Source organism: Pristis pectinata, chromosome 10, assembly GCF_009764475.1.
Source record: "Pristis pectinata isolate sPriPec2 chromosome 10, sPriPec2.1.pri, whole genome shotgun sequence".
NCBI classification, from domain to species: domain Eukaryota; kingdom Metazoa; phylum Chordata; class Chondrichthyes; order Rhinopristiformes; family Pristidae; genus Pristis; species Pristis pectinata.
This window is the reverse complement of record NC_067414.1, coordinates 58436985-58450251: the sequence shown is the minus strand read 5'-3', so window position 1 is coordinate 58450251 and position 13267 is coordinate 58436985.

Sequence of the window (13267 nt, the reverse complement as noted above, 5' to 3'; positions counted from 1 at the left end):
CTGAGCTGCTAAGTGGCAGAAAAGAAAGAATTGTGGTGTACAGTTGATTTTTGTATGTGTTGATGTCAGGAAAGATTGCAGGTTTTTCCGTGGTTCAGTGTGCCTCATACTGCACACATTATATTGTAACTGCCATATGTCAATTTGTAGATGCACTGCAATGAATAATTCCCCCAAAGTCCATCTAGTGTAATACCACACTCTGAAAATTGTGCAGGTCACTGCTGGGTATCCTGGTCACAGTCAGATCACCTTCATCCTGCTGTGTTCCATTCTGCCGTGTTTAGTCAACAAATGAAAAGGGGCTACCAAGTTTGCACGGGTATAGGCTAACCCCCAGTTGTGGGTTTGCACAATGCATGGAAAGTGGGAAACATGCATATTAAGAATGCCCCGTTGGTTGATGTGCCAGGCACCATTCTTGTAAAAAAATAATGATTGTAGAATATGTTTCTCTTATTATGTGTGCAAATTGAAAATCATCAGCATTTTGCAATCTACCCAAGAGTTTATTCTAGAAACGAATACTTATTCTCTTGGGAGAGTTTAATATTTTCTTGAAATGGGATACTTCCACTTTATGCCTGTAACTGGGGCAAACTGCAATTGCTAACAATCTGCTTTCTTGCAGTATAGGCTTTTTCTTATCAGCTTAATTTTCTCCCAATGACAAAATACAGTTCAGGATTTCAGTCTACACATCTAGCATTTACCTTATTTCTCACATTGAGACATCTCAGTTTGTCTGAAAAAATAATTACTTTTTAATGGCAGGAAAATTACACCGAATTAAAATGAGACTGAAAATTACATGAGAATAAGAAGGCCAAAACTATAGAGATTCTGCACAAAAACAGATGTAGCACAGGCCTGTGATCATTTGAGTATGTCTATAAGCAAAGCACTTAGCATAAATTGGATTATTTCACTTGAAGTTAAAATGATAAAGTAACAGTGTTCATCTTGCACTCCATCTGTCAGCAAATCACAGGAGTTACTGCAGTTGTTACTATGTCAATGAACCATGGTGCTGATGGAGATATGGAGCCTTCTGTGGTGTTAGGGGCAGGGATGGGGATGGAAGATTAAAAAGCAAATAGGGAAATACATTTATAACAGTTACACGCCATGACAACTTTAGTTTATCACTTTACTTAATGAAACAATTTTGATTAAAAGCTAAACTCAGAAGTCATTCTATGCTCTTTGCTTTCATTCAATGTATGGCAGAGAATATTTGAACATCCCTTAGGATATTTTAAATTGAGCTTTATTTGAAAGCCCAATCTTGTATTGGAAATTTGCACTTTGATGTATCCTGCAGAATAATTTACAAGTTGGTATGGTACTCACAAATTAGAAGCTGCAGGTATTACGGTTGTTAGAATATTAGATGCTCTGAAGCATTGTGTTTCAGTGCACCAGACAATTGTTCCCCCTGAGTTTATTAACATATTTTACCACACTTTTATTACACTACTATTTTACTGCACTTTATTCAAATAAATGCTGGCTTTGCAAGCAAAGTCCTCATCCTTTAAGATGAAAAAAATTTGTAATTGTGTTCCATGTCTAAACTAAATAATTTAAACACAGCTTTATTGTGCAATTATTTATTTAAAACAAAAGATTCAGGCTTGTATTGTCTCCTGTCAACCATCAATTTGGCTGTGTTTACTTCAGTTTATACAAGTGTTTGAAGATAATAATGACAAGGACCTGTAATAAATCATTTAGTAGCCTCAAGAGTGCAGGTGCACTCATTTATATGTTAAGAACTGCAGCTTGATTGAAGTTTGGGTTTGGAGGACAAACCTCTCACTCAGATTAAGTCCATTTACAATTTTATACATGACCATGTCATTTTCTTCAATAGGACTATGCTCCCTCTCAGTTGTAATTCTGGAAATAAAAGAAAGAAGGTTTGATTTTCTGATATCATTGTCTGCATTTTCTACCATTGGCAGTGCCATAACCTAGAGACTGATCTTTTGTTTTAAATATTAGTCGTCTATACCTGGGAGAAATCAACTGGAAGAAATGCATCAGCTTTAAAAGGCATTTACCCCCATCAAGGCCAGCAACTTGGGGACTTTGATACAAATGCAGAACTCCCAGAACTTCCTTGCTGGTTGAGGTCCACAGGCTGCTGTACACTGCTGGAATCTACCGGGAGCCTCGTGGTGGATCAAGAGCTTTCATGTATGCTGCAATCTCTGTTTCAGATGAGGGACCCTTCATCAGACGTGAGAGCGAGAGAAACAAGTTAGTTCAGGTAGCAGTGAATGGGTGGCCCAGCAGGCCAGACTGCACATGGAGAGGGGAAAAAAGGATCGCAGGCAGAAATGGTTCTTGTGGGCAGGAAGAAAGAGCATGTTATCTAAAGTAGGAGAATTTGACATTGAGTCTGGAAGGCTGCAATGTGCCCCAGTGGAAAGTTCCTTGAGCCTGCGTTGGGTCTCATTGTAACAGTGCAGAAGGCGAGAGAGAGAGAGATTAGAGTGGGACTGGGATGGTGAGTTGACGTGGCGGGCAGTTTGGAAGCTCAGGGTCATTCCTTCGCAGGTGTGCTGCAAAGCAATCAACCAATCTGTGTTTAGTTTCTCCAATGTAGAGACCATATTGTGAACTCTGAATACAGTACACTAGGTTGGAAGAAGTGCAAGTGAATCACTGCTTCACCTAGAATGATTGTTTTCGTTTTTGGATGGTGGGAAGGGAAGAGGTGAAAGGATAAGTGTTGCATTACCTGCAGTTGCAAGGGAAAGTGCAATAGGTTGGGGAGGGGTAGGCAGGGACAGAAGAGCAGACCAGGGAGTCATAAATGGAGCAATCTCTATTGAGTGCTGAAAGGGGAGGGGAATATGTCTAGTGGTAGAATCTTGATGCAAATGGGATGTTTTTAAATTTTGTTTATAAATCATATAAATCTGCTTTAAGTATTTTAGGTGATTTTTTTGAATGTTTGTTCTTTTTAATAGTTCATTTCTTTAAATAGTTTTTAACATGTTTCTGAATATCAGGGCCAATCCTCATCATTGAAAAGTCCTGGCAGCTTTGGCACTCCTGTGGTGTGACTTTGCTATCAAAGACACGGTGGAGTTTCATTGCTAGGGAAAGTTTTGACTTGTGTCCTGGAGACATATTGCAAAGCCCTGGTGACACACAGGGTCTTGCTGCTCAATTATAGGGTGATTCTAGCCAGAAGACTAACTTTCCTAATGCTGATAATTTAAGTGAGTAATATTGATGCAGATATGTAGTGCGTGAAGGCAATGAGTTCTGTTCAGCAAATTACATTGGAAGCAGAGCAGTCAACAGCTGAAACATTAGACTGTAACACTGTTGTGAAAGTGATTTCTTAAAATGCAATGGAAATGATGGGAATGATTCTTGGACACCATAAAAGTTAGTCAGGTATACTATGGTTTTCTTTATTCCTTTGACCTCCAGTAGTTTTCATCACAGATATAATTTAAATATATATCTTTCCTAAAAATATTTTCTTTCTGAACTCTTCAAGTTTTGGACAATGGCATAATGTAACAATTGTTAGTGAATCCAAAATCACAAGAGAATTTGAAAACTTACATGGGTCATAACTAACATATATATCCTAAATTTACATGTATGAGTGTTTGGCGGCAATAGGGACAGGATGAAATAAGTAATAAATTGAAATAAGATCACAACTTGGATTATATTATTATTGATTTTTTGAGGATGAATTTTCTTTTTACTTAAAAGATATTGATAGCACATTACTTGCTAACTCTCCAAGGTACTGATAAGGAAAGGGGATGTGTAATATAGGAATTGGTAAATAAGAAAAATGAAAGATTGAAAGAGCTTCTACAGATATATAAAAATGAAGAGGTTAGCTGAAGTTAGTGGGCAGAAAAAATTATTCTGGGAAATAAGGAAATACCAAAAAAAATGAACAAGCATTTTATGTCTCTTTACAGAAATAGACATAGAAAATCTCTCGGAAATAGTGGAATCCTATGGGCCTAGAGTGAATGAGGAGCTCAAAGAAACTATCATGGGCAGTAAAGTTGGATTGGCAAAATTAATGGGGCTGAAAGGCAATAAATCCACAGGAGTTGACCTGCACCTAAGGTTTGAAGGAGGCGGCTTGTCATATTCCAAAATTCCATTAATTCTAGAATGGTTCCCAGAGAATGGAAAGAAGCATGAATAACCACACCATTTAAGAAAGGAGGAAAAGAGAAAACAAGGAACTACAGACATCAGCCGCGGTGAAAATGCTGGAATCCATTATTAAGGAAGTGGTATCAGGGCACTTGGAAAATAATAATAGGTTTGGGCAGAGTCACTGTGGATTTTTGAAAGGAAAATAATGTCTGACAAATTTGTTAGAATTTTTTAAAGTGTGTAACAAGCAGAAAAGATAAAGGTGAGTCAGGTCAAGCAATGATTTTGCTTTTGCATAAGAAAATAGGAGCAAAGGGAGGTTGCTCAGTCCCTCAAGCCTGCCATGCCATTCAATATGATCATGGCTGATCTGTGCCAGGCCTCATCTCCTCTTCTGCCCCATTTTTCCATCACCCTTAATTTCCTGATCTTTCAAAATACCCCTAATGATCAACCCTCAACAAACCTCTGGGTTAGAGAATTCCAGAGATTCATCACCCTTTTTGGACAGTCATCAATAAGGTGCCACACATTTGTTTATTAAACAAAATTAGAGCATCCAATATTGGAGGGGGTGGGGTGCTAATATACTGACATGGAATGGTTAACAGACAGAAAACAGAGAGTAGGAATAAACAGATTACTTTCAAGTTTGGACACTTTGATCAATGTTGGGGCCCCAGCTGTTCATATTCCAAAGCCCTGATTTGTTTGAGGGGATCAAGTGTAATATATCCAAGTTAAAACAGAGAGTGGTGAATCTTTGGAATTCTTCAACCAAGAGAGCTGCAAACACACGGTTGCAGAATATGTTAAAAACATAGAGCAAGAGATTGTCAGATATTAAGAGAGTCTAGGGATAAGAGATTGGTGCAGGAAAGTGGCACTGAAGAAAAAGATCAGCCATAATCTTATTGAATGCAAACCAGGCATGGGGGCCAAATGGCCTCCCCCTGCTTCTTTTCCTTATACCTTTATGTTAGCTGCAACGTTTTTCCTCTGCAGCACATTTCCAGTTGATTGATACAATAATTATCCCTTCTTGTCACCACTCAACATTTTTCTGGTTGCTGAATTTCACCAGTAAAATTCAAACAATTTCTGAATATCCTGCTTCCTTACTGGATTAAAAATGTTTGATACATTTGGAACAAATTCATTACATTAAATCTTTTAATTGGTCATAATTTCTTTCAGAAACTGGACGTCTCAAGACATATGCCAAATGGCTCCATTTTCCATGTTGATTTCTGCAGGGACAATTTTCCTAGGAGCACCCACTGAGAATGTATGTTGTGGAATTGAGAATGTCACTGCAGTTTCCTAAGCTACTTTCAAAAAGGGGGAAACTTAGTATACAGGAAACAAGTTTGTAAACTCTCCCTCTTACTGTTAGCTCAATTAAATGAAGCTGCTGTATTCCAAAAGTCACTACAAGTTCAAAATTTAGGTTGGTAAAATTGCATAATTTTTATTCTCTTGAGTACTGCATTAAATGCCAATTATTCATATAATTTTGACTTGAACAAATTGTGGAAATATGCCCTTTTGAATCATGCTCTTCCTGAAAATGTAATTTTGTTAGAGGTCAAAACAACCAATCAGAGCGTACCAGGAATAATGATCCTATTACCCTTTTAGTGCAGCTACATGCCCTTTTCAAACAGCCAGAGAAGGATTTAACTATATTAAATGTTGAAAGAAGTTGTCAGTGCATCTGTGGAGCCATGAAATTTATTTGAAAGTGGCTCAGCAAAGACAGATTTGGCAACCCGGCCTTGCATGTCCTTGTGAACTGCACAAGTAATAGAATTTGTGATGCAGGAGGATGCCCTCAAAGTGTGATATACAGACAATGTGCATACTAATATTGCCCTGATAATGTGAATTCAATATTAACACCTTTAAGAGCCTGTCATAAATTTTAAAGAGGATTGATGGATTTAAAAAGGACAACACAACTAAAGGAGGAAAGAGTTACATCAGCAAAAGACAAATATGGAACTGGTCAAAAGTCATTGCCATTGCAAATAAACCAACACAAATAAATGTTAGCAGGGGTAATGTTAGACCATTAATATCAAGTTAGCAAATGAAAACAGAAGAGTTATACAAGTAGAATATTAAGAAAAACCATGTACTGCTGTGAAGAATTTCCATGAGCCACATTATTGTGTCTCAAGCCATGTTGTTTTTAATATTAGAATAATTATATAAACAGCAATCTGGAATTGCTGCTAGGGGAAGGGGTACACAGAGATTCATATACACAAATAGCTCTTTGTATGCAGGATCCATTTGCATGAGTAATTCCTTATATAATATATTTATTCAGAAGAAAAACATTTGCAAATCTGTGATAACAAATGTGGAAGACTTGCACAGACAATCTTTCTAATATATTAATCCTATTTCAGATCAAAGTACAAATAGCTACATTGGTAAATTTCTGCACATGGTTTGTCTGTAAACGTGGTTTAATAAAAAATAAAATCTAAGTGCATGTGTAGAGTTTTATGATGACAAGACTTCTCTAGTCACAGAAAGAAGTTAACTGAATAAAGTCAAATGAAGGTACAGTATATCATATCCAAATAGAACCACTCATTGCAGAATCAAACATCAATGGTCCTTGCATAAATCAAATATTATCACAGTTGTGCACAGTTTAAAAAGTTGGAGAGAAATTACAGGGTGTGTGCAAAATATAGTGACAAATGGTTAACAGTGCTGGACATTGATGAAAGAGCAGCAATTAGTGATCCAGATGATCATTGACCTTCTTCAGTGTATGGGGATATTTATTCTCATGGACTTGCTGGCCAGAAGAGGATGCTGTAATATTTTGTGATTCTCTCTAGATTCAATGTAGCAAATTTGATATACAGAGGTGAAGGCAAACTGTTCGCTGCATTGCATATTGCCATGGAATATCGTATCATATGGATACTCAACTGAGTATCTCCGGTAAATACACTGCTGTGTTGTCTCTTTAATATCCAAATTCCAAAGAATTCCAACTTGCTTGAAATAAAATCCAAGGCTTGTCTAGTGCTACAATAACTAGAAGGAGGCCATATCAGTACAAATTAGCTCCCAAAAATCAGATCTTGAATTAATGTCAGAAACAAATCAAAATCTTTTGGAGGTCAAAGAGCTAATCATCTTTAATCATTCTAGGCTCAGATCAGTAAGCATCTTAAAGAAACACACTGGAATAAAAGACCTTAAAATCTATTTATATATTTCTTGTCAGTTTGCTCTCATTGCATTTCCTCCCTCTTTAGCAGTGATGCTGCCTGACCTGCGGAGTTCCTCCAGCATTTTGTGTGTGTCTCCGTGAGCAGTTACTTGTTTGTGCACTACTCTCCCCATCCTCACTCTTTTTCACTAACCCTGGTGTCCTTTTTCCACCAAGAAGATAATGCATTTGTCAGAACCTAGCAGGAACATTGAAGTCCTGGGCACACAAGCCCCAAGTCTTGCTGTAAAAATAAATGTCTAATTCTTGTGCAAATCTTTGCCCTTTATTTAGAGGAAAGGCAAAGCAAGATTTGTGCTCTTGTTTCCGGACTGGCTATGAATGACACACACACTGTTTGCTCCACACATTGACTGAGTGTCTACAAATGTCATTCAGTATTTCTTATTAAATTTGTAAAAGATGGATGACTTTTTGGATATCACTTGCCGAATTAGGGCAGGCTTCATTAGGATCGTCATGACGTCTATTGGAAGCATTCATTATGTCAATAAACAAATCACACAGCTCTGCCAAAGCTTTTTCTGGCAGAGATGTCAATGAAGGAGTCCAGTTGAGGTGTGTTCATCACAATTTGGCCCCTGAACCAAAGGATGTCACTAAAGGCTGCAGAGCATGCTGAAAGACAGAGGTTATGGTCTATACCAGTACCAATTATAAGAGAGAAAAGGGAATGAGATTCCGCAGGCAGAGTTTAAGGAGCTAGGGAAATGGATGAACTCAGCCAATGTTCCCTGTTCTCTGCTCAATGTGTCTCTGTTCACAACTGAAGTGATCCATCCCAGGCAAAAGGCTAGTGAATCTCCTCAGCATCCTCTCCAGTGCAGTCATGTCATTTCTACAGCATGGTGACTGAGACTGAACACTTCTCCAAATTATTGGAAGAAGTGCTGAGTGACAGAGTTAATGTGCACTTAGAGAGATAGGGGTTAATCAAGAATAGCCGGCATGGCCTTGTTAAAAGGAAATCCTGTCTGATTAATTTGACTGAATTTTTTAAAGAGGGAACTAAATGTGCCTTTTGTCTATCTGCACTGCACCTTCTCTGTAACTGCAACACGATATTCTGCATTCTGTTTTTCTTCTCCTTTTATACTACCTCATTGTATGGAATGATCTGTCTGAATGGCATGCAAACAAAAGATTTTCACTGTATCTTGGTGCATCTGACAATGATAAACCAATTACCAATTATTAGTGTAGTGCAGATGATATAATTTACATAGACCTGTGATAAGGTCCCAAATGGGAAACTGGTCCAAAAGATAAGAGTGCATGGGATCCAAAGAAATTTGGCAAATTGAATCCAAAAGTGATAGGAGGCAGAGAGTGATCGCAAACCTTTCGTGATTGGAAAGCTTGTGACTAGTGGTGTGCCACAGGGATTGGCGTTAGATCGCTTGCTGTTTGTTGTACACGTTAATAATCCAGATGTGAATGTCACAGATGACATGAAGATTGTTGGTGGTGATCATTAGTGAGGAGAGCATTCTTCAGCTAGAGCATGATATTGGTGAGTTGGTAAGATGGCCAGAGCAATGACAGATGGAATTTAATTCTAAAAATCCTGAATTATGAGGTGATGCATTTTGGGAGGACTAACAAGGCTAAAATATACACATATGAATGAGAGAACCCCATGATTATTGAGGAACAGAGACATTGTGGTGTACATGTCCAAGGATCCCTGAAGGCAGCAGCATAGGTAGATAAGGTAGTTAAGAATGTATAGAGGATATTTCATTCACTGAACATGGAATATAAGAACCAGGTACAAGTACATAAACATTAGTTAGGTCACAGCTGGGATACTGTACGAAGTTCTGGTTGCCAGACTATGGGAAGGATATGAGTGCATTGGAGAGGTGCAGAAGAGGTTCACCAGGATGCTGCCTGGGGAATGAAATGTTTCAGCTGTGAGATGAGAAGGGATAGGCTTTTTTCTCCCCTTGGAATGGAGAAGTTTGAGGGGGACCTGACCAAGATATACAAAGTTATGAGGAGAATGATAAAGTAGTTAGAACAAAACTTTTCCCCATAGCAGAGGTGTCTAAAACTAGAGGGCATAAGTTTAATGTCAGGGGCAGCAAGGAAGACTTTTTCACCCAGAGGTGCTTGGAATCGGGAACGCACTGTATCAGGGGTGGTGTTAGCAGAGACTCTCACAACATTTAAGAAGTATGCAAAATTATGAGGGGCAGAGTCAGGGTGAATCGTAGGAAGCTTTTCCAGGGAAGTTTCCAGATTCATGTGATCTTGCAGTATCCTATATATAGTAGTCATTATGTATATATAATCAGTGTTAGCAGATGTGCAGCAGGGTGATGAGGAAGAACTTAAGAATTTAAGGCACAATATGAAATTAAGGAGCTTAAGGCACAATAGGAGGCTACTTGCCAATCAAGTTCATGTTGGCCCAAAGTGAAGTTTAGGTCAATCCCTTTGACCAGCTCTTAGTCCATAGCCTTGTAAGTTATAGCTCTTCAAGTGGTCATCCAGGTACTTTCTAACAGTCTCTGTGCCAACCATCCATTCAGGCAGTGAATTTCATTGAATGAAAGCACTTTTCTCCATCTTCACTCAATTCCTTCTGCCAATTAATTTCATCTTATCCTGTTAATAGAAGCCTCTCTGCAAAAGGAAATGTCTCATTTCTGATTTGTGCCTTGTAGATGGTGGAAGGGCCTTGGGGTGTCAGGAACAGGATACCCAGTCTCCGACCTGCTCTTCACTTCCTGTCTGGTCTATGATGCTGGTTCCCACTGAGAGAGTACTGACTTACATTGGGGAATCTGACTGCTGCACGTGGATCAGGTTGACAGGCCCATTCATTTGAGTGGAGAGAAACAATTAAGAGGAGGAAGATGATGGTGACCCATTTTCTTGAATGACTGCAGTCCACATTGTGAAATGGCACTTTGTATTTTTTTAAATTAATTATTCTTTAATGTTTTTAGTTTAAAATTGTCTTTGTGTCATTTATTTACATTTTGTAATTTTTCATTGTGGATTTTAATTTTTGAATATTTCTGATTTTCAAGGTGTTTCAAAGCAATGGAAGTACTTTAGAAAAGCTTTCAGCAGTTACTTGTACCTAGATGAAGGAAGAGTTTACCAATCAGCCTTTCTCAAAGTCATGCCACAAAGCTTTGAAATGCCAGGTAAGGTTTAATCATAATCTGTTATTACCTTTAAAGCAAAACTAACCTAATAGGTAATGTTTGAAGAGCTACAAAATTTGATACTTGGAAATGTAGGAGGAAGGAGATCTGTCGTGATCTTGCAAATGGTGGCATAGGTTCATGTAGCCACTCCTGCTCCTATTTCTCATGTTCCTTTTCGTCATTCAATAATGAAAATGATCAGTTCTCTGTCCCAGAGAGATTTGTATAATTATGAAAAACTTACCATCCACAAGTAGAAACCATCACAGGGCCACCGTGTGACTTTTTCATTTAAAATAATTTGTCAAAGTTGGACGTGAGCTTGCTGCAGAATAGTTGATCCAAGAGTCCTGAAGAACTGGTACCGATAGACAACACAGCCCTGAACCCACTGGCAGAGTCATTGGTTTTTATTCTGACAATCTGGTCGTCATGGCACTGATCCAGAATTGTTCACCACTCATGACCTTCACAGGGCACCCAATTATGATAAGTCATTTAAAATGATTTGGAATGTTCTCAGAGATGTCACTGAAGAGAACTGTGTTCTGAGGCCCAGATCCACTGTGGAGATAGTTTTATTAGGTTCCTTGAAACTTATTTTAATGATTGTTTATTTATGATTTCTAAATTGACTCTCATATCCTCCATATTTTAAAGCATCCCCACGGCTTCCTAAGGTCACATGGGAGTGAGTAATATTGCAAATTTTACCCTACAGCAGAAGTCCCAGCATTACCATATAATTTGCATTGAAGTTAATATTCAGTACATGGATAAGATCACATCTCCAAACATACTGGAATTGCAAAAATGCAACCTTGTAAAAAGTACATTACACCACAGATGTTGGCTTTGAAACATTGAGGGATTAAATATGGATCCTGCAGCCAATTATATTCACATAAAATTACTGACTCAATTTGAGAAGCTATTTTAGCACAGAGTGTAAGTAATTCATTATATTTGTTTCTTTTACAGGTGCATGAAAATAAAAATGTACAGAAAAATAGAATATTTGTCATTAGAGCAATGTTGCTCCTATTTAAGTTTTGAGAAGCAAAAAGATTGGTGTGAGAAATATTCATTTTTCATAAGTGTATAGGACCAAAAGACCATCCTCAATGAATTTGCAAGGCCATCAGCATAAGGGTAAAATTTGGATAACCCAAGGGTAAACTGTCCTCCAACCTGGATGTCATAAGTTTTATTCTAAGGCCATCAGTCACCACCAAGTTCAGTGTGTACTGAGCTAAGGCTTCTTCAAGATGTAACCGCAGGGGTTTGAATAAACTGTCTGTGTCTGACCCTTCCAATTTGAATCTAATCTTATGTCCAATAATCACAAAGAGATGTTAATGGAAATCAAGAAGCTTTTGAGCTGGAGGAAGATGTTTGTGAGAAATAATTCAGAATGAGAGGGAAAATTATGGGATATGTCTTTTCTGGAACAATCCAAATTCTAACTCTTCCTTACAGTCACTTTCTCAATTTTTAAAATTTGCTTCATGGATCCAATCAGTCTGATATATGTACTATGTGTAATCATCTTTGTAATTATCATTTGCACATTGGATAAATTAAAATTTATTTATTTAAACTTTCACTAATTTGGTCTATGCCCAACATCCTTAACCTTTAATATGTTGACATGTGCAGTAAATCCTGGCACAAACAGAGCAATTCATTTTGTTGATTGAAATGTAGCTCTTGGCAAAATAAATCAAGTGCAAAGTGTACATCTGGAACTTTTTGAGCCATTACTTTTTTGAATTACTTTGTAGAAGTGATAGCACATTTTCCAGATGTATACTGTATACGCGACAAGACCATATGTGCATGTTTATTAGTCTCACAATTAAAATATTCTGTATGGGAGTTATGAACACCTTTTGGAAGGACGTTTGCTGAAAAAAAACTGGTAGAATCACTCTGAAAATGCATTTTTTAAATTTATGTTTATCACATTAGGACAGATGTAGATAATATATTAATTTGATGATAAAACATGCAAACCAAAATGTTTTCAGTTTTTTGCCAACATGACATAAACTAAGTGCAATGCTTAAAATGTGTAATGATGGACTTCCCAATCTTTAATGACTTGGTGCTCATGACATTTTTGCTATGTAATTTATTCATCACGCATGATCTCAGTTATGAAAAGGATGCTTTGTGTTTGTCTGACCAAGCAGTGGATTAAAATTTAATTTGGTTACATTTGATTAAGTTAGTTCCTAATTTGAACATGTAATTTTAGATGTCACTCAGAGTCATACAGTTATGCAGCATGGATACAGGCCCTTCAGCCCAGCTCATCCATGCCCCACCTAATTGCCTACCTGAGCTAGTCCAATTTATCTGTGTTTGGCCCTCTAAACCTTTCCTATCTATGTATCCACTTCTCTGATTTCTTGACATATAAAGCACTTTACACTTACTGCATTGAACAACTCAGATGGAATGATTCTGCTTGGAATAAGAAAAAGGTACAGGAGTAGGCATTTGAGCCTTCATGCCTACTTCATCATTCAGTATCAAAGATCGTTTAACTCAGTACACTGACCCAAAAACCCTTGATTCCCTTCATATCCTAAAAACCTGTCAGTCATTGTCTTGAATTTACTCAGTGACTGAGCATCCACAGTGCTCTTGGTTAGAAAGTTCCAAAATTTCCACCAAATAG